The sequence below is a fragment of the Oryctolagus cuniculus genome, chromosome 1, assembly GCF_051225735.1.
Source record: "Oryctolagus cuniculus isolate XC-2025 breed Fujian yellow rabbit chromosome 1, ASM5122573v1, whole genome shotgun sequence".
NCBI classification, from domain to species: domain Eukaryota; kingdom Metazoa; phylum Chordata; class Mammalia; order Lagomorpha; family Leporidae; genus Oryctolagus; species Oryctolagus cuniculus.
Window position 1 is genome coordinate 54,367,064 of NC_142867.1, and position 19,562 is coordinate 54,386,625.

Here is a 19,562-nt window from a genome sequence, read left to right on the forward strand (position 1 = left end):
TCTGCATTATATTATGGATATGCATATATATACATGTAGAAGCATGCCATTTTAAACTTTACTATGAAGGGATTTGACACAACTTGAGTATACACACACATATTTATATATGTAAACATGTGTGAAGAGAAACAGAAACATGAACTAGTTCAAAGGGCTCATACTGGTCAAATCTGGAATATATATATATAGTTTGCTTGTTATCAACATTTTTATTTGACAGCTGAAACAAATCAAACAGATCACACATCCTCAGCTAAAACCAATCAAGCTTGTCACACATGACACAAAACTGTATTTAAAGCTGGATGAACCCCTGGACATCAGATTAAATTCCTTATTATATTGACAAAGAAAATTCAAAAACCTGAAGTGACTTGCTCAACGCCACATTTGAACACAGGTTTCCTAAGTAACACAGGCTGTCTCATGAGTTTATAATGCTGATGTGTTTGTCACATTAACACTGTAACGGCATTGTTTTTCCTCAAACTTCTAATACTCATCTCACTTCTGCCTTACCTCTTTTAGTAAGAGTTCTAGTGTTGGTCACTTGTAACCCACTAATAATACAGTGTAGGTATCTAAACTTAGAAACTAGACCGATTCTCAGGAGGCAAAATAGTAAGTCCTTTACATTCCTGTTACCTTTATTTTGGATTACAGCTAAGATTTCCTCTGTGAGGGGTAGGCTGTTACTGACAAGCAGTGGCTCAGCTTCTGATAGGACTTGTTTACAGGCTTTAAATGTTCTACCACATTATTACTAAATCAAAGAAGTGTGTTTACATTATCTGTTACCATGCATTTACAAGCATGGAGACTAGAAGTGAGAATATTATATTCTTCCAATACTCTGAACGTGAAATTACACAACTGAGAAAACCACTTAACAACTGTTTATTTTCTACTGGAGTGGTCTCTGGTGCAAAAGCAATGTTCTACAGATTGGAAAACTCTTAAGCTAAAATCCTCAGTTTAAGGTGACTACTTTTCTTTTAGCTATAAAATCCTGTATAAACCACTTAATTTATCTCTGATTCTTAAGTCCTCAAAGTGAATACATCCTATACCTAGCTTCTCTGAATATCCAGAGAAAATTTCTTGAAAATACTCTATAAATTTTAATATAATCCCATACCAAAGTACAGTATTATAGAACTAGCAGTTACTAGCCTTAAAATAGATTTGAAAAACCTTTGCTTATAATAAAATTTATAACATTTAGAATTTAAAAAGATTATCTTGTGGGAACAAGTAAGAGAAATTTCACAGATGAGGAAAATTCGCGAATATATTTTGTTTTCTGACTTTATGGCTTTCTCACAAAACCTACTTGGTGGTGAGGGAACAGCAAACAGCACTGTGGCGAAGTAGGTTAAGCCACCACCTGCAAATACTGACATCTCATAAGGGTGCCAGTTTAAGCCTTGGCTGTTCCAGTTCTGATCCAGTTCCCAGCTAATGCCCCTGGGGAAGCAGTGGAAGATGGTTCAAATGCTTGGGCACATGCACCCACATGGGAGACCTGGATGAATCTCCTGGTTGCTGGCTTCAGCCTGGCCCAGCCTCAGCTACTGTGGCCATTTGGGGAGTGAACCAGCAGACAGGAGATCTTGCTCCCTGTCTCTGTGTCTCTCTGTAACTTTGAATTTCAAATAAATAAAATAAGTCTTTTAAAAATAATAATAATAAAAGGGGGGGGCTGGTACTGTGGCATAGCAGGTAAAGCCATTGCCTGCAGTGCCGGCATCCCATATGGGCACAGGTTTGAGACCAAGCTGCTCTACTTCCAATCCAGCTCTCTGCTAAGGCCTAGGAAAGCAGCAGCAGATGGCCCAAGTCCTTAGGCCCCTGAACCTGTGTGGGAGACCTAGAGGAAACTCCTGGCTCCTGGCCTCAAATCGGCCCAGCTCCAGCTGTTGTGGACATTTGGGGAGCAAACCAATGGATGGAGGACCCCTCTCTCTGCCTCTGCCTTTCTATAACTCTGCCTTTCAAAAGAATAAATAAATCTTTTTTAAAAAATTAAAAATAAAAAACCTGCATTGGGAAAAAATATCTTATGGTGATACATAATTAAAGACAAACTTGGAAACTTACGTAGTCATACTCCCTCACTTCACAGATAAAAGAAACAAACCAAAAGACCAAGAGATCAAGGAATTAAGGCAAAGTCAACCTACTGAATTTTCTGATTCTCAAACCCTTGTTCTTTTCACCAGACCAGGTTCAATGCCAAATTCTTTCTCAAAGAGCCTACCAAAATCATAACCAGTAATCTAATAACCTCTTTTCCCTATGTAAATCATTAGCCCCTTGAGTAGATACTCATTTTACTTCTCTCTCTCCTATCAACTAGCAAAACTTTAACATCACATTTGCAGAAAGTATGTTAGAGTAGCCTTACTAAGAAACCAAGTCTGAAGCACATTCACCATTAGTCACCAGGGAAACGCAAATTAAAACCACAAAGAGGTACCACTTCAAATTTACTAAAATGGTTAAACAACAAACAAACAAAAAAACTAAACTGAAAAAAATTGACATTATCAAGCACCAATAAGGATGCAGAGCAAATGGAATTCTCAGCATATATTTCTACTAAGAACACAATGGTACAGTCTTTTGAGATAAGAGTTTGGCAGCGCCTTAGAAAGTCAATATACACTTACCATACGAAGACACACGTCCACCAAAACATGTACACAGATATTTATGACAGCTTTATTTAGAATCATTAAAAATTGGAAACAACCCAAAGTCCACCAGCCAGTGAATAGATAAACAAAAGTAGCATTCATCAATGAAAAGGAACCAGACTACTGATATTTGCAACAACACAGATGAATCTCAAACACTTTCTTGTAGAAGAAAGAAACCAGGTTCAAACTTTACATTGTATATGAGGAGGGTTTCACGTATACATCATTCTGGAAAAGGTAAAATAGGAGGACAAAATGATGAATGAATGGTTGCCTGGGCCTGGCAGTAGGAGAAGAGGTAAGAGATATCAGGGAACTTTTTAAGGTGATGGAACTATTATATCTTGAATGTGAGAGTGGATACACAATTATGTAATTCTGTGTATCTTAAAAGGGTAAATTTTACTGTATATAAATTACATCTCAGTAAATCTGACCAAAAAAAAAAAAGATTTCATTCATTTTCCCCAACTACTCAAGACTCTGAAAAACTTTTTTTTTAAGATTTATTTATGTTTAAAGTCAGAGTTAGAGAGAGAAGGGGAGACAGGGAAAAAGGGAGAAAGGAAGAAAGAATCTGCCATCTGCTGGTTCACTCCCCAGATGGCTGCAACAGACAGTGCTAGGCCAGGCTGAAGCCAGAAGCTTCTTATAGGTCTCCCATATGGGTGGCAGGGGCCCAAGGACTTGGGCCATCTTCTACTGCATTCCCAGGCCATAAGCGAGAAGCTGGATTAGAAGGGGAGTAGCTGGGACAGTAACCAGCATGTGGTCACAGCTGGCAGCTTTACCCACTGTGCCACAATTCTGGTCCCCACCCTGAGTAACTTATTGAGCTTCTATGGCCATCACAGTTTTTCTCACCTGGAAAATGAATGGACTGAAATACCTAGATACTTCCTCCCTTCCAGTGTTAAAATCATAGTCAGTTATAGAAACACCTTTTTTTAATTTATTTATTGTTTTACAAAGATTTATTTATTTGGAAGGCAGAGTTATAGAGAGGCAGAAGCAGAGAGAGAAGTTTTCCATTCATTGGTTCACTATCCAAACAGCTGCAACGCCCAGAGCTGGGCTGATCTAAAGCCAGGAGCCAGGAGCTTCCTCTGGGTCTCCCATGCAGGTGCAGGGGCCCAAGCAGTTGGGCCATCTTCAACTGCTTTCCCAGGCTATAGCAGAGAGCCGGATTGGAAGTGGAGCAGCCAGGACTCAAACCGGCACCCTCTTGGGATGCTGGTGCTGCAGGAGGCGGCTTTACTTGCTACACCACAGCACCAGCTCCTAGAAGCACCTTCTATAATGCCTATTCTTAGAACTCTCAAAATTATATCTGTGTTATAATGATGGTAAATTAATATTTCAAGATGAAAGCAAAAATATTTCTAAGTCTTTTAATAAGAAGCTCAGTTATTATCTAATTTTTTATGAATTCCCTTTTATTATCACAAAATATGATACAGACATAAAGTAATAACTTAAACAACCTATGAAAACTTAAAACAAATAAAATTAAATTGCCTACACATATAAAGGGTAGAATTTGTATTTAGAAAATGGATGAAGTGGGGGCCGGCACTGCAGCGTAGCAGGTAAAGCCGCCATCTGCAATGCCAGCATCCCATATGAGTGCCAGTTTGAGTCCTGGTGCTCCACTTCCGCTCTAGCTCTCTGCTGTGGCCTAGGAAAGCAGTGGAAGATGGCCCAAGTCCTTGGGCCCCTGACCCCGTGTGGGAAACCTGGAAGAAGCTCCTGGCTCCTGGCTTCAGATCAGTGCAGCTCCAGCCACTGCAGTCAATTAGGGAGTGAACCAGCATATGGAAGACTCTCTCTCTCTCTGCCTCTGTGTAACTGACTTTCAAATAAATAAATACATCTCAAAAAAAATAAATAAATAAAATGGATGAAATGTATTTATGTTTGTGCATGGATTTTTTTTTTTAAACTAAAGCAATATGCTTTATCTTTTAGGAGATGAGTCATACCAGAAAAACATACTTTTTAATGGGCCTCGAAACTGGGCTTATAATCAAGAGCACTTCTTGATTAAATATTGTAAGACTTAACTTTATTTGAAGCATTGGGAATATCCTTGGGAAGATTGCATTAATGTCCTAATTAAAACCATCCCTCCTGGTGTCTCAGGCATTGGGTTGCCACTATCACCACCAGTCCTTATTCTCCAGCACGGTGCCACCTCAGCAACCTGCAGAGCTTCAGCCACAAAGAACAGGGGAAATTGGGAGTCCTCTATCAATAGGGCTCCTACCAAGTCAAATGCCCACAGACCAGTGGTAAAGAACTCAGGAAGCAACTGGCTAGAAGTCACTCAAAAAAATGTGCCGTGTATGTGAAAGGTTAAAAACCACATCATTACTAACCCCTGAATTGTGGTTTTCAGCGAAACTTCAAAGTACACCCAACTTCTGACCTGCAAACTTCCCTTACAGCATAAGGTGTGAGAAATTGCTCAGGACTTCAAAACAGACCTGCACTCCCAGAGTGCACTAGCAACAATCAGCTACTGGCCCTATTCTGGAGGCAAATGAGTCCTCTCTGGTTAGGCTACTTGCAGACAACAATCTGTGTGTTTATTCATTTTAAATATTTAACAGTTATGCCAAAGGAAATCCAGCCAAAATAATGAATATGTAGAAGATGCACTAAGATACACTGTGATGGAAAACATTTCCGTTTTAAAAAACAATACAGTATCCAATTAAGCAACTGAAAATGCAAAAAACAGATGAGAGAGTAAGGTATCACCAAGTTTTCCTCACAATTTCACTTGTGAGCCAATTTTTAATATTAATGTGAGACACAAGTCTTAGCAATTAAACTTCAAAGTAATTATAAACAAATCTGTTAACTTTTTTCTGGGAAAAAATATATTTGGCCCCCTAATATCTACACAATAGAAATCTAACTCTTGAGGCATATAAAGCCTTTGGAACTTTCAGACATAACTTGCCAGAACTATCTTCTCTTACTGAACGCCAGGCAACTCATGCATCTTTACTAAATTTTTTTTTGCCACTTCTAAGATGCTTTACATACTTACGTGTTTTAAATGGTTTCCTTCTAACTCAAAACTCTTCCCTTCTTCTCCAGCAGTGCAGTCCTCCTTTGTGCTCCAGTACAGATGTTACATCCTCACAGAATCCCCCAAAGCCAGCCACTCCTTTTCCACCACCCCACTTTATTTTCATTCTATACATTTGTCTTGTTACAAACCTATCTCTTCCATTAAACTAGACTAGCATCTAGGACTAGGGCAGGCTCCTTATTCATGAGAAAGCATTAGACAAATTCCAACTGAGGGCCATTCCACAGAGTACCTGATGGGTCATCTTCAAGTGTTAACCTCATAAAAAAACTGAAAAATTATCACAGATAAAAAGTCTAAGGAGACATGATAACTAAATGCAATGTGGGATTCTGAATTTGAATCCTGGGAGGAAAAAAAGACATCAGTGGAAAAATGGGTAAAACCTGAATAAATTCTGTAATATAGTTAACAGGTTTGTACTGGGGATAACTGAGGTTAATTTCTTACTTCTGATCATTGCTCCATACTCATACAGTATGTTAAAATAAGGAAGAGCTAAGTAAATGGTAAAGGGGAACTCTGAAACTCTTCTATAAAGAAATTTTGAGGGGCTAGCACTGTGGCAGAGTGGGCTCCTGGCCTTGGGCCTGGTCCAGTCCTGGTCATTGCGGCCATTTGGGAAGTGAACCAACAGATGGTTCACTGTAATTCTTTCAAATAAAAAAAAATCTTAAAAGAAGAAATTTTGAAAACCTAAGAACTTCACAAACTGAAAGTTTCAGATACTCTGAGCACAAGAGTAGATTTGAAACTAGAGTGGACTGGGGCTGACACTGTGGTGTATCGAGTAAAGCTGCCGCATACAGTACCGGCATCCCATATGGTTAACGGTTCTAGTCCCCGCTGCTCCACTTCTGATCCAGCTCTCTGCTGTGGTCTGGGAAAGCAGTAGAAGATGGTGCACGTCCTTAAGCCCCTGCACCTGCGTGGGAGACCTGGCGGAAGATCCTGGCTCCTGGCTTCGGATCTGCGTAGCTCCAGCCACTGTGGCCATCTGGGGAGTGGGCTAGCAGATGGAAGACCTCTCTCTCTCTCTCTCTCTCTGCCTCTCCTTCTCTTTCTGTGTAACTCTTTCAAGTAAATAAATAAATCTCAAAAAAAAAAAAAAAAAAAAAAACCCTAAGGCCGGTGCCGCGGCTCACTTGGCTAATCCTCCACCTGCGGCACCAGTACCCCGGGTTCTAGTCCTGGTTAGGGCACTGGAGTCTGTCCCAGTTGCTCCTCTTCCAGTCCAGCTCTCTGCTGTGGCCCTGGAAGGCAGTGGAGGATGGCCCAAATGCTTGGGCCCTGTACCCGCACGGGAGACCAGGAGGAAGTACCTGGCTCCTGGCTTCAGATCAGCTGCGGCATACCAGCTGTAGAGGCCATTTGGGGGGTGAACCAACGGAAAGGAAAGACCTTTCTCTCTCTCTGTCTAACTCTGCCTATTTAAAAAAAAAAAAAAAAAAAACAACCTAGAGTGGACTGAAGTCTAAGCAGCAGTTAGAAGCCCCTGATCTCCTCTTCTATTCTTAGTCCCTTCCTGATAAAACACGAAGCAATTTCTAGAGAGCATAAAACGGAATATCTGGACTAGAGGGCATCAGGATCACTTAACTTTGAAGGGTACCCTATTTGAAACTGGGGAATTAAGTGGAAAACTTCCATATTCTTAGTGATGAGACCCATAATATCCTCTTCTACTCAACACCCAAGTTCATGCTCTCCTCTCAAAAAGATCAGAAGTCTTTTCCAGGAAATCAACACAGCACCAGAGAAAATGTGTCACTAGGTGTTATGGTCTGAATGTCTGTGACCCTCCCAAAATTCCCACATTGAAGCCTAATCAATATGATGATAGGAAGTGGGGGGGGCCTTTGAAGGTGATTAGATCATAGGGGTAAACCCTCATAAACCAGATTAGTGCCCTTATGCAACAGGTCCTAAAGAGCTGCCCTGTCCTTTGCTTCTACCAGGTGAGGTCACTGTGTGAAGGCACTGCTCTTTGAATCACAAAGCAAGCTCTCAGAAGATACCAAATCTGACCAAACCTTGATCTTAGACTTTCCAGCATCCAGAACTATCAGTAAAAATGTGGTTTATATGCTACCTAGTTCAGGATACTCTGCAAACAGCCCAAACCACTATGACACTGAAAGTCTGCAAGGAAATTAACCAGACGTATCAACTGACAGGGAAGATAATAATCACCCATTGGCAGAGTTCCATCCAGCATGTTTTTTTTTTTTTTTTTTAAGAATATTTACTTATTTATTTGAACAGCAGAGTTAGAGAGACAGAGGGAGAGACAGAGATCTTCCACCCACTGGTTTATTCCCCAAATGACCACATCTGGGTCTCCCACTCAGGTGCCAGGGGCCCAAGCACTTGGGCCATCTTATGCCATTTTCCCAGGTGTATTAGCAGAAGAGCTGAATGGGAAGCGGAGCAGCCAGGACTCAAACCAGTGCTCAGGCGGCAGCCTAGACCACTACACCACAATGCCAACCCTCAACTTTTTTTTTTTTTTTTTGACAGGCAGAGTGGACAATGAGAGAGAGAGAAAGAAAGGTCTTTCTTTTTCAGTTGGTTCACCCCCTAAGTGGCTGCTATGGCCGGTGCGTTATAGTGCCGCGCTGCACCGGTCCAAAGCCAGGAGCCAGGTGCCTCTCCTGGCCTCACATATGGGTGCAGGGCCCAAGGACCTGGGCCATCCTCCACTGCACTCCCGGGCCACAGCAGAGAGCTGGATTGGAACAGGAGCCACCGGGACAGAATCAGGCACCCCGACCGGGACTGCAACCTGGGGTTCTGGTGCCGCAGGCGGAGGATTAGCCTAGTGAGCCGCGGTGCCGGCCACCAACCCTCAATTTTAAAATTTATTTGAAAGGCAGAGACCCAGATTTCCCATTTCATGTTCACTCTTCAAATGTCTGTAACACCTGGGACTAGGCCAGGTTGAAGCCAGAAGCCAGAAATTCACTCCGGGTCTCTCATGTGAGTGGCAGAGACCCACGTACCTGAGCCATTATCTGCTGTCTCCCACAATGTGTACTACCAGGAAGCCATAATCAGGAGTGAAGCTAAGATTCAGCCCAGGAACTCCAATATGGGATGTAGATGTTCCAAGTGGTGTCCTAACCACTATGCCAAATGCCAACCACCATTCTTTGGCCCCCAGCTTCAGTCTGTATCATCCCCATCTGTTCTGAGCATTTGAAGAGTGAACCAGTTGATGGGAGATCTCAGTCTCTTTCTGCTTTTCAAATAAAATAAAAATAAATTGAGGGGCTGGCATGTGGTGCAGTTGGCAAGGCCTCTGCCTGTGGTGCCGGCATCCCATATGGGCACCAATTCTAGTCCTAGCTGCTTCTCTTCCAATCCAGCTCTCTGCTATGGCCTGGGAAAGCAGTGGAAAATGGCCTAAGTGCTTGGGCCCCTGCACCCGTGTGGGAGACCAGGAAGAAGCTCCTGGCGCCTGGCTTCAGATCGGCTCAGCTCTGGCCACTGAGCCATTTGGGGAGTGAACCAGCGGATAGAAGACTTTTCTCTCTGTTTCTCCCTCTTTCTGTAACTCTACCTCTCAAATAAATGAATAAATATTAAAAAAAAAAAAAAAAAAGTAGGGGCCAGCGCTGTGGCGCAGCGGGTTAACACCCTGGCCTGAGGCATCGGCATCCCATATGGGCGCCAGTTCTAGTCCCCACTACTCTTCTGATCCAGCTCTCTGCTGTGGCCTGGGATAGCAGTAGAAGATGGCCCAAGTCCTTGGGCCCCTGCACCCACGTGGGAGACCTGGAAGAAGCTCCTGGCTTCGGATTGGCACAGCTCCAGCCGTTGCAGCCATCTGGGGAGTGAACCAGCAAATTGAAAATCTCTCTGTCTCTACCTCTCTCTGTAATTCTTTCAAATGAATAAAATAAATCTTAAAAAAAAAAAAGTTAAAATTGTAATTAGCACAGATTTCCAAGGATCAGATATCAGTATTTCCCAAGAAAGATAAGACTACCTCCATAATACAAATACAATATATTATTTAAAATGTTTTTCAGAAGAAAAGAATGCTAGAAAATTATATATGCTACAGCAGAAAAAAAAATCTTAGTACAAGAATTAGTGGACAAATCTACCAGAAAGCATAAAAAAGAAAAAAAAGGAAATAAATAAATGAAAACAGAAAGAGCAAAAGGAAAATTAGAGAAACTAGGTAGTAGCCCAACATCTAAACAACTAGAGTGAAAAAACAGAGAAAACAAAGAATCAAAGGAATTATTCAAGGAAATGTTCCAGAACTGCTGAGATAAATCCCAACTGAACAGGACAACTCTGAATCTAGCAGAAAGGATCAAAGCAGAATCATAACCAAGTTACATAATATAAGAATTTCAGAACTCTGGAGACAAGGATTCTCCAAGATTCCAGAGAGGGCAAAAATAGTCTCAAATAGTAAAAAAGGGGGCCAGCTATTTGGTGTAGGGGTAAAGCTGCTGACTGCAATGCTGGCTTCCCACATGGGTACCAGTTCATGTCCTGGCTCTTCCACTTTCCACTCTAGCTCCCCACTTATAGCCTGAGAAATGCAGCAGAAGATGGCTCAAGTGTTTGGCCCCTGCAACCTATGTGGGAGATCTGGAAGAAGCTTCTGGCACCTAGCTCCTGGCTTTGGCATGACCCAGCCCTGGCTGTTGCAGTAATTTGGGGAGTGAACCAGCAGATGGAAGATCTCTGTCTCTCAAATAAATAAATAAATCTTTAAAAAAAAAATAGTAGTAAAGAATCTTGTAGGCATACAATGTCTGAATAACACTGTAAACAACAGAGGAAAGCCTTTGAAATTCTGAGAAAAAAATTATTTCCAACCAAGAATTCTCTGTCCAGCTAAACTATCAATTAAACGAGAGGTGAGACAATTTCAGATATATAAGGTCTTCAAAAGATTATATCCCCTGCAGAAAGCTACTGAGAGCAGTCCTACAAAATAAGACAGCAAAGCAAAGACAATGACATCGTATACAGAAACAGGGGCTCCAATACAAGAGCTGAGGGAAATCACTGAGATGCTAGTAAAGCAAATCTAACACAAGAGCTGTGTGCAAATTTTATTAACAAGTTCAGACGGGAGCAGGTCAGACGGCCCAGAGTTCCTTACAATGATTAGACTGTAGGTTTAAACATAGAAGGATATTTACACACTTGACAGTTTGAGCTAAATCACTGTTACTCAACAGTGGCACTACTGGCATTCTTTGTTGTAGGAGGCTGTCCTATGCAGTGTAGGATGTTTGGTAGTATACCTGACTTCCACCTACCAGATGTCAGCAGCACACCCTTTGCTCCCACCTCCAACTCTGCCACCACTTCCTCTAAGGAAAAATGGCCCCCAGTTGAGAACCATCTGGCTAAAGCAATATGTACACAAAAAAAGAAGCAAGTTAAAAAAAAAAGTTTTCTTGGAGAAAACAAAATGTTGTACAGGAAAGGAAAATAATCATAATAAACTACACAGTTCAGCTGTGAACAGTTTATAGTCACAGTAGTATAAACTATGAAATACTGATATATCCAACAACTTATGACAATATTGGGAACACTGGGCAGAGTTGAGAAGTGATCCATGTATGGCTACGGACAGTGGTAAAGCCTCTTCTACAACTGTAAGACAGCAGATAACAGCTTAAACTGAAGTCAAAAAGGAGTACTATAAAAATCCAAGTCTGAAGTATGGAGACAAGTATCAAAACAAATGTTCAAAGTGGTTGCCTCTGGGGATCCTGAAAGGAGGAGCAGAGAGAATTTTCAGAGGACTATTATTTTTGTGAAAAGTTCTACAGAGCTACTTAACATTTATAAATATGTACATGTGTTAACTGACAAAAAATCTTTTGTAGCCTGACTATCATGGACTTTCCTACTGGTTAAAACCACTTTGATTTAGAATCAAACACCTTTCACTTTGAGCCGGGTACTTTTTTTTTTAAAGATTCATTTGAAAGGCAGAGTTACAGAGAGGCAGAGGCAGAGAGATACAGAGATAGATGGAGGAAAAGGTGTCTTCCATCTGCTGGTTCACTCCCCAAATGGCCGCAATGGCTGGACCTGAGCAGAACCAAAGCCAGGAACCAGGGGTTTCTTCCAGGTCTCCCACACAGATACAGGGGCCCAAGGATTTGGGACACCTTCTACAGCTTTCCCAGGGCATTGCAGAGAGCTGGATCTGAAGTAGAGCAGCTGAGACTAGAACTTGCACCCATATGGGATGCCAGCACTGCAGGCAGAGGCCTAGCCTACTGCGCAACAGCGTCGGCCCTTAAATTTATTTTTATTTTATTTGAAAGGCAAAAAGAGACTGAGATCTCCCATCAACTGGTTCACTCTTCAAATGCTCAGAACAGATGGGGATGGCACTGCAGTTGGTGGCCTTTACCCAATACATCACAGCGCCAGGCCATGAGCCAGGTACTTAACCTCCTTAAGTCTTAGCTTCTTCATCTGTAAAATGGACAATGAAGAATATTAGCCGCCTTAAAGGACTGCTACAGTCATTCAGATAATACATGTCAACTGCTTAGCGTGGCTGAGTGGCACATAGTTTACAAATAGTACCTGGGGGGCCCGTGCTGTGGTGCATCGGGTTAAAGCCCTGGCCTGAAGCACCTGCATCCCATGTGGGCGCCAGTTCAAGACCCGGCTGCTTCACTTCTGATCCAGCTCTCTGCTGTGGCCTGGGAAAGCAGTGGAAGATGGACCAAGTCCTTGGGCCTCTGCACTTGCATGGGAGACTCGGAAGAAACTCCTGGCTTCTGGCTCCAGATCAGTGCAACTCTGGCCGTGGCAGCCATCTGGGGAGTGAACCAGCGGATGGAAGACATCTCTCTCTCTCTACCTCTCCTCTCTGTGTAACTCTGACTTTCAAATAAATAAATAAATCTTTAAAAAAAAAATAGTACCTGGTACTCAATTAGCAATCACAGAATAGTTACAAACATTAATGAAGGTAAGTCATCTGTTTAGATAGTAACTCTAGCAGTTGTGAGGAGTTGTTGGAAGCAGAGTAACCATTTTAGAAGGGCTACTAACAAATAAATAAGAAAGTAAGTAATTTCAGGGGCCACGCTTGTGGCATATCAGGTTAAGCCGCCACCTGCAACGCTGGCATGTCACATGGGTGCTGGTTCATGTCCTGGATGCTGCACTTGCAATCCAGTTTCCTGTTGCTGGCCTGGGGAAAACAGCTAAAAATGGACCAAGTGCTTGGGCCCCTGCACCCACGTGGGAGACCTGGAAGAAGCGTCTGGCTTTGGCCCAGCCCAGTCCCACTTTTGCAACACAGAGAGTAAAGTTAAGGTTATAAGAGGCATTTTCTATGTGACGAACTACATGTTAGAAAAAGGGAATAAAAAAAACAATCCCTGGCAGTAGGGTAAGCTGCCACTTGTGATGCCAGCATCCCATAATGTAGCACTGGTTCAAGTACTGGCTACTCCGTTTCCAATCCAGTTTCCCTCTTATGGTCTGGAAAAGCAGTGGAAGATGGCCCAAATGTTGAGCCTCTGCCACCCATGTAGGAGATCCTGAAGTTCCTGGCTCCTGGCTTCAGCCTGTAACAGTCCTGGCAACCATTTGGGGAATGAACCAATGGATTTAAAAATCTGTCTCTCCTCTCTCCCCTGTCATTCTGCCTGTCAAACAAGTAAACAAACAAATAAATAAATCTTTGTTTTAAAAAATCCTAACAAACAAAGAGATGGTGATGACACTAACTAAAACAAGGAGACCTCAAAGAATTAGGTAGGAGGAAGAAGTGAAAAGGTGAGAAGAAAAATGAGCTGTATATTTCCAATATTTAATTTGTAGGTTCCAGAGTACAATCATATAGAGATTCAACATGCAGGTGGAAAAATCTGAACTTAGAAGAGAGGTCAGGGCTAGAAATATAAACGTCTAAATACAGTCAGAGGTTGACACTACACAAATGGATCAGATTACACAAAACAAATGTACAGAGCAAGAAAATGGGAAAAATAAGAATCATGATCATAAAAAATGATATGATTGTGTAAATAACTACCAAGAAAGCTACAGATCTACAAAAACTATAATCAGCCCAATAATCCAGACATCTAGAAATAGCAACTATTAATACTTTAGTGTATTCCTTATTTCCATACATAAACCCCTAAACTGTCCGTTCCTTCCATGACAAAACAGGGATCACCTACAACTCTGCATTAAGTTTTTCAGTTTTATAAATGAACGTTTTCTTGAATACTGACTTTCATTAAACACTCTGATTTATTTAAAACACCGATAGGTATATAACATGGCATACTTGCCTTTCACTGGAAAAGAAGAATCCTATTCTAAATTTAAGAAAAAGGCTCTGTTTTTAAGAATCACCAAAAACAAGAATGACCATTTCAGCACATTTCCTCAAGTGATTTAATTCGAAGAAACAAAAGCAAAAGACAACTCATTTGATGTGTTCTATAACAGACACTGATGAAGACATTTTAGGAGAAATTAGAAGATAAAAAAACAAGTTGTTGATTGTCTGGGAATCTCTTAGTATCAATGCGCCTTATATAGCTATGAGGCTGCTGTGTAGCTGAATTGAGTCAATACACACAAAACACACACAACAGTATCTGGCATATAAATAAATGCTCAATAAATGCTGATTATAATTATCATCTTTAGATGCCAAAAACCAGTTCCAGATGGAAAAGGTAGTCACTGCATGGAGAAGGACGAGAAAATCTGCTGAGATATGGAGTTTACATCTCTATTCTTTTTCTCGCATTTTTCCCATCTACTCTATATTTATATACTCCATGGGCACCATTGTTAGTATTGCAAAGTATTATTTTTAAACCATCAATCAATATTACTTTACCTTTAGTTATAAAAGATAATTGTGACAAGAATGAATTTTTTTCTATTCTGTTTTTCCAATATGACGGAGTACAGTAATATGTACAGTGATCCTCAATAAACGTTAATGTCACAAATTCTTGTAAGGAAACAAAAGAATAAGACAACTAAAGAATAAAATAATTACAATTGGGATAACAATAAAAGGATAAGCTCTCAAAGCCATGATCAACATACCAGTTTAAAGACCCAGATCAGGGGTGGGCACTGTGGCACAGAGGGTGAAGGCCCTGGCCTGAAGCACCTGCATCCCATATGGGCGCAGGTTTGAGACCCAGCTGCTTCACTTCCAATCCAGCTCTCTGTTATGGCCTGGGAAAGCAGCAGAAGATGGCCCAAGTCCTTGGGGCCCTGCATCCACGTGGAGACTCCTGGCTCCTGGCTTCGAATTGGCGCAGCTCTGGCCATTGCAGCCATTTGGAGTGGTGAACCAGCAGATGGAAGACCTCTCTCTCTGCCTCTCCTCTCTCTGTGTAACTCTGACTTTCAAATAAATAAATAAATCTTAAAAAAAAGGAAAAAGACACACAGCAGAGTGAAACACTGAGGGGATGTGCTTTGTTGCCTACCACAATGAACAGATCACATTCTCTTTGCTCTTTTCTTTTTTTTTTTGCCGGGCAGAGTTAGTGAGAGAGAGACAGAGAGAGAGTTATAGACAGTGAGAGAGAGACAGAGAGAAAGGTCTTCCTTCTGTTGGTTCACTTCCCTAATGGCCACCACAGCTGGTGCTACAACAATCCGAAGCCAGGAGCCAGGTACTTCCTCCCGCTCTCCCATGCGGGTGCAGGGACCCAAGCATTTGGGCCATCCTCCACTGCTTTCCCAGACCACAGCAGAGAGCTGGACTGGAAGAGGAGCAACCGGGACTAGAACCTGGCGCCCCAACTGAGAATATAACCTGGGGTGCCGGCGCCACAGGTGGAGGATTAGCCAAGTGAGCCACGGCGCTGGCCTCTTTGCTCTTTTCTGAGTACAATTTAGGGGGAATACTAACAGTGCTGCATTATGCCCAAAAGAGAGAAGTTGAGGATCAACTAAGGAACTAAGAATGCTCAGAATAAAAACCAGAGAAAGTTTTTAGCCCTCTTGCAGTCCTGCTCCATCTTCAGTGATGAGAAAACCTCTGCGAGGGAAAACGCTTGAAAGGCTTCTGTGTCCTCCAGAGGCAAGTATCAAGATGAAGGAATGGAGAGCTAGACTTCTCGCAACTCAAAGCAGCGAACAGGTCTCTTCTAAGACAAATAGGATCACAGATTATTTACGAAGGCCTCCAAGCAAACACAGAAAGCAGCGTGCCAGGGATGAGAGAAAAACCTCCCAGCAGAAGACAATTTGGGTAAAATCTAAGTTTCCTTACAACTCTATAACCACATCAACAAGTATTTTCTCAACATCTGCTCAGGAAAGATGCTGTCCTAGACCTGTAATATGCACAAAAATATAAAACAAAGAAGAGAGACACAAAGATTTCTTCAATCAAGGAATTCGTCACTAGTAATATATAAAATGTACATTACAGTTTGAGAACACAATAGATGCTGCAAAGCACTAGTTATTAATTGTCAAATGAATTCCATGCACATATAAAGATCTGCTGACTGAGAAATCCTTACGGTTAAAATACTCAGAAAAGGCTTCTCAGAATAGGCAAGATATGAGGTACGATTTGAACAATGTGTATGAAGGTTCTGAACACGTAGGTCAGAGAAGTAGGAAAGAGGGTACAGCACAAATAAAAGTGAAAAGCAAGTGAGAGAGAAACCTGTTTGGCTACATTAAAAACTTGTTTCATGGGGAAAGAGATAAGCTGGAAAGGCAGGTTGTGGCCAGAATCAACTATACTGGGGCCTTGAATACCAACCTAAGTAGTTTCAAAGTTATCTTGCATACAAGTCTCTGGAGCAACTCTCAACTCCGCTGAAAGTGTCTGTAACCACAGAAAATGGTGAATAAATAGCATGGCAAGGTTCCAATACTGACTTCTGAATTTCATGCATTTTCATGTGTGACACAATATTATTCTTTTGATTTTTTTTCTTCAACAATTTGAAAATGTAAGGATCACACTTAATGGTCCACACCAAAACAGGATGCATGTTAGATGTGTACCATGGGCTGTGGTCTGTCAACCACCTAACTATACTAAGCTTCCTTCTTTAGTAGTCATTTAAGGTACATTTGTCATTAAGCTTCAGGGACCACAGTATTATTCAGTCAACAACTATACATATCCATACATACACACCCCTAAACAAGATTTAAATGTAGTAAGCTGTCAGAGGTTATTGACGTAAGAACCTCCCCCTGCAAAAAACACCCCTCAATACTGTTGATGAAAAGCAATTAAATCAGATGCAATAAATTTTTAAATTTAAATTTTTAATTCTGCAATTTATTTCACACACTGTATGTACCCAGGAAGTTAAAAACTATTCTTATAGCGCCTCTACATTACATGGAAGCATCTGTAAAACACAGTAGAACTGAGGAACAGGATCAAGGGATGGGAGTTCTAGTCTTAGCCCTGCCCTTTTCTCCTCATGTGTTCCCTAACAAGTCACTTTCAATCCTCTAGCAAAAGCCCCTCATCTGTAGAGTTAAGAGGCTTAATTACTAGCGGATCACTATGCTCTCTATTAGCTTTAGCGCTGGAAGATTCCACTACTACGTAAAAGCACCAGTCAGGGAACATCAAAGATCAACCAAAAGTGATAATTAAGAATACATACACACAGAAAAGAAAGGCTCTGACTAAACAAGGGTAGGCATACACTCCAAGCAGGTAGGAAAATGGGCAGAAACATGCAGTATTATCAAAATCCAGGAACGGCTTGCTTATTTATTTTTTTTGGGGGGGGGGAGAAAGAGAGAGAGGAGAGAGCGTGAGCTCCTATCAGCTGGTTCACCCCACAATGCCTGGGACGAATGGGATTTGGCCATGCCAAAACTGGGTTTCCCCTGTGAGAGTAAGGAACCCAATTACTTAATCCCATTACTGCTGCCTCCCAGGGTCTGGAGAAGTTGGACTTAAGAAGAAACTAGAGTCAGGAGCTAGAGATGCCTATGGAAACCAAGTACTTCAACATGGGATGTGAGCATCTTAACCACCAGGCTAAATGTACACCTCTAGGATTTTTTTTAAGTATCATATTCTACAAAAATAATTGAAGAAAGAGAAGGAAAAAAAAAAAACAATGAATTTGGTCATTTAAGAGATCACTGGTGACCTTCAGGAACATATTTTCAGGATTCCAGAAGCAAATATGGAAGTGGAGGCAATCAGCTGGACAAAGAATGAGTAGGGCCATTAAAAGAAAGAAAAACCAGTCAGCTAAAAAAGGCAATGGCCTCAAGATTTGACAGTACTGTGCACGCGTCTAGAAATTATGAAAGAAACGGAGACTAAGGAATAGAAAATAAAGGCATATGGTCTACCAAAAGTAGAAAGGAAAACAAAAAGTTGTGATGAGCTTGAAGCATCAAAGAAGGGAAATGAAAGAGAAACATTCAATCTTTAAACTTCCAAGAGATAATGGCAGCATTGAAATATCAGTTTTGCACAACAGATATATTCCTGGACGCTATTTATCTATATCACATTTTCTATGAATTACTAGGGGAATAAATTATAAATTATAAATAAAATAAATTATTAGGAAAACAAATCTAATGGTGTGTTTTCTTATAGTGAAGTCCCACCTTTTTTTTTCTAATGGAAAAAAAATAAGTATTAAACTCTGTTTTTAAAGAATGAAAAACACCAATATACAGCTCCAAGAGGAAAATGTTTATACTTTTCTTATACAACTATCACTTCCTTGCATAAGAATTACTTATGCAGTATAATGTACCAAGCTCCTAATCAGAGTGCAAAGAATTCCAGTGTTCCCTCTCTGAGCTCAGCAAACTACCAAGGCAAGAATTCTGATCAATTCATCTGTTTAGCTGCTTTGCAGAGTTGGTGATGCTGGGAGAAAAAAATACTGACATCCTTGCAAAACAGCTATCACTGTCCACCTGGTCAGGCTGGGAACATATTTGTTTCATTCGAGTAGGTAACTCCAATGATACCACTTTTACAGAGTGTCAGAGCTTGCTGAAGTATCAACAAGTTGTTAGAAAACAACTTTTACAAGGCAAAAACATTTAAGAATTGTAACGATCACTCATAAATATATCAAGACCCTCCAGAGCTAATTTCAACCCAACACTTGCCTATTTAAGGTATATGAGAAATAAAAATCCAAAGCATTAGCCTGATGATCAGCCTGTTAAAAATACACATTTGAATGCGCTTAAGATATTTATAAAGCCAAGAGAGATACTATTAATATATTGAAACTCACTGGCCAGTGCTGGATGGAGTCTACTCTTAATCTCCTACTACTATTCAAGACAAGCCAAGAAGTCAAGGCTTCTCATGTCGCTTGCTTTTAAGAATTTAAGAAGCCACCCCAATCGGCACACACAACCCAGCCACCAACACACAGTGCAGCTCCCCATATGGCAGCGCTCGGCTGTCCCCTACCAGCAAAGGAAAGTGCCACTGACTACTTTGCCCCGACCTTTGGTAGGCCCCGGTTAGGCAGGCCCATAGTACTACGAAGTAACAGGAGTTGAGAAAAGTCGTAACAGTTAACTCTGCCCTCCCACAGATCTCAACTAGGGTGTAGCTTTCACCAGCCTTGAAAGCCATCCCCGGCCACTGTCAAAACCAGAAGCAGCACCGTCACCCTGTAGTGCCACCCGCAACTGTTCCAGGGTTTCTTTGACATGATCCCTCTCCGTCTCGGCTCCACGCATTAGATAAGGGCTAAAGCCCCGCTGGCCCCCCAAAC

At 41.4% G+C, this 19,562-nt stretch overlaps 1 protein-coding gene across 11 annotated transcripts in view; it reads right to left on the reverse strand.

Moving 5' to 3' along the window:
* USP47 (ubiquitin specific peptidase 47) overlaps window positions 1-19,562 on the reverse strand; it is a 115,424-nt gene that overhangs the window by 94,863 nt on the left and 999 nt on the right. The window lies entirely within an intron of this gene.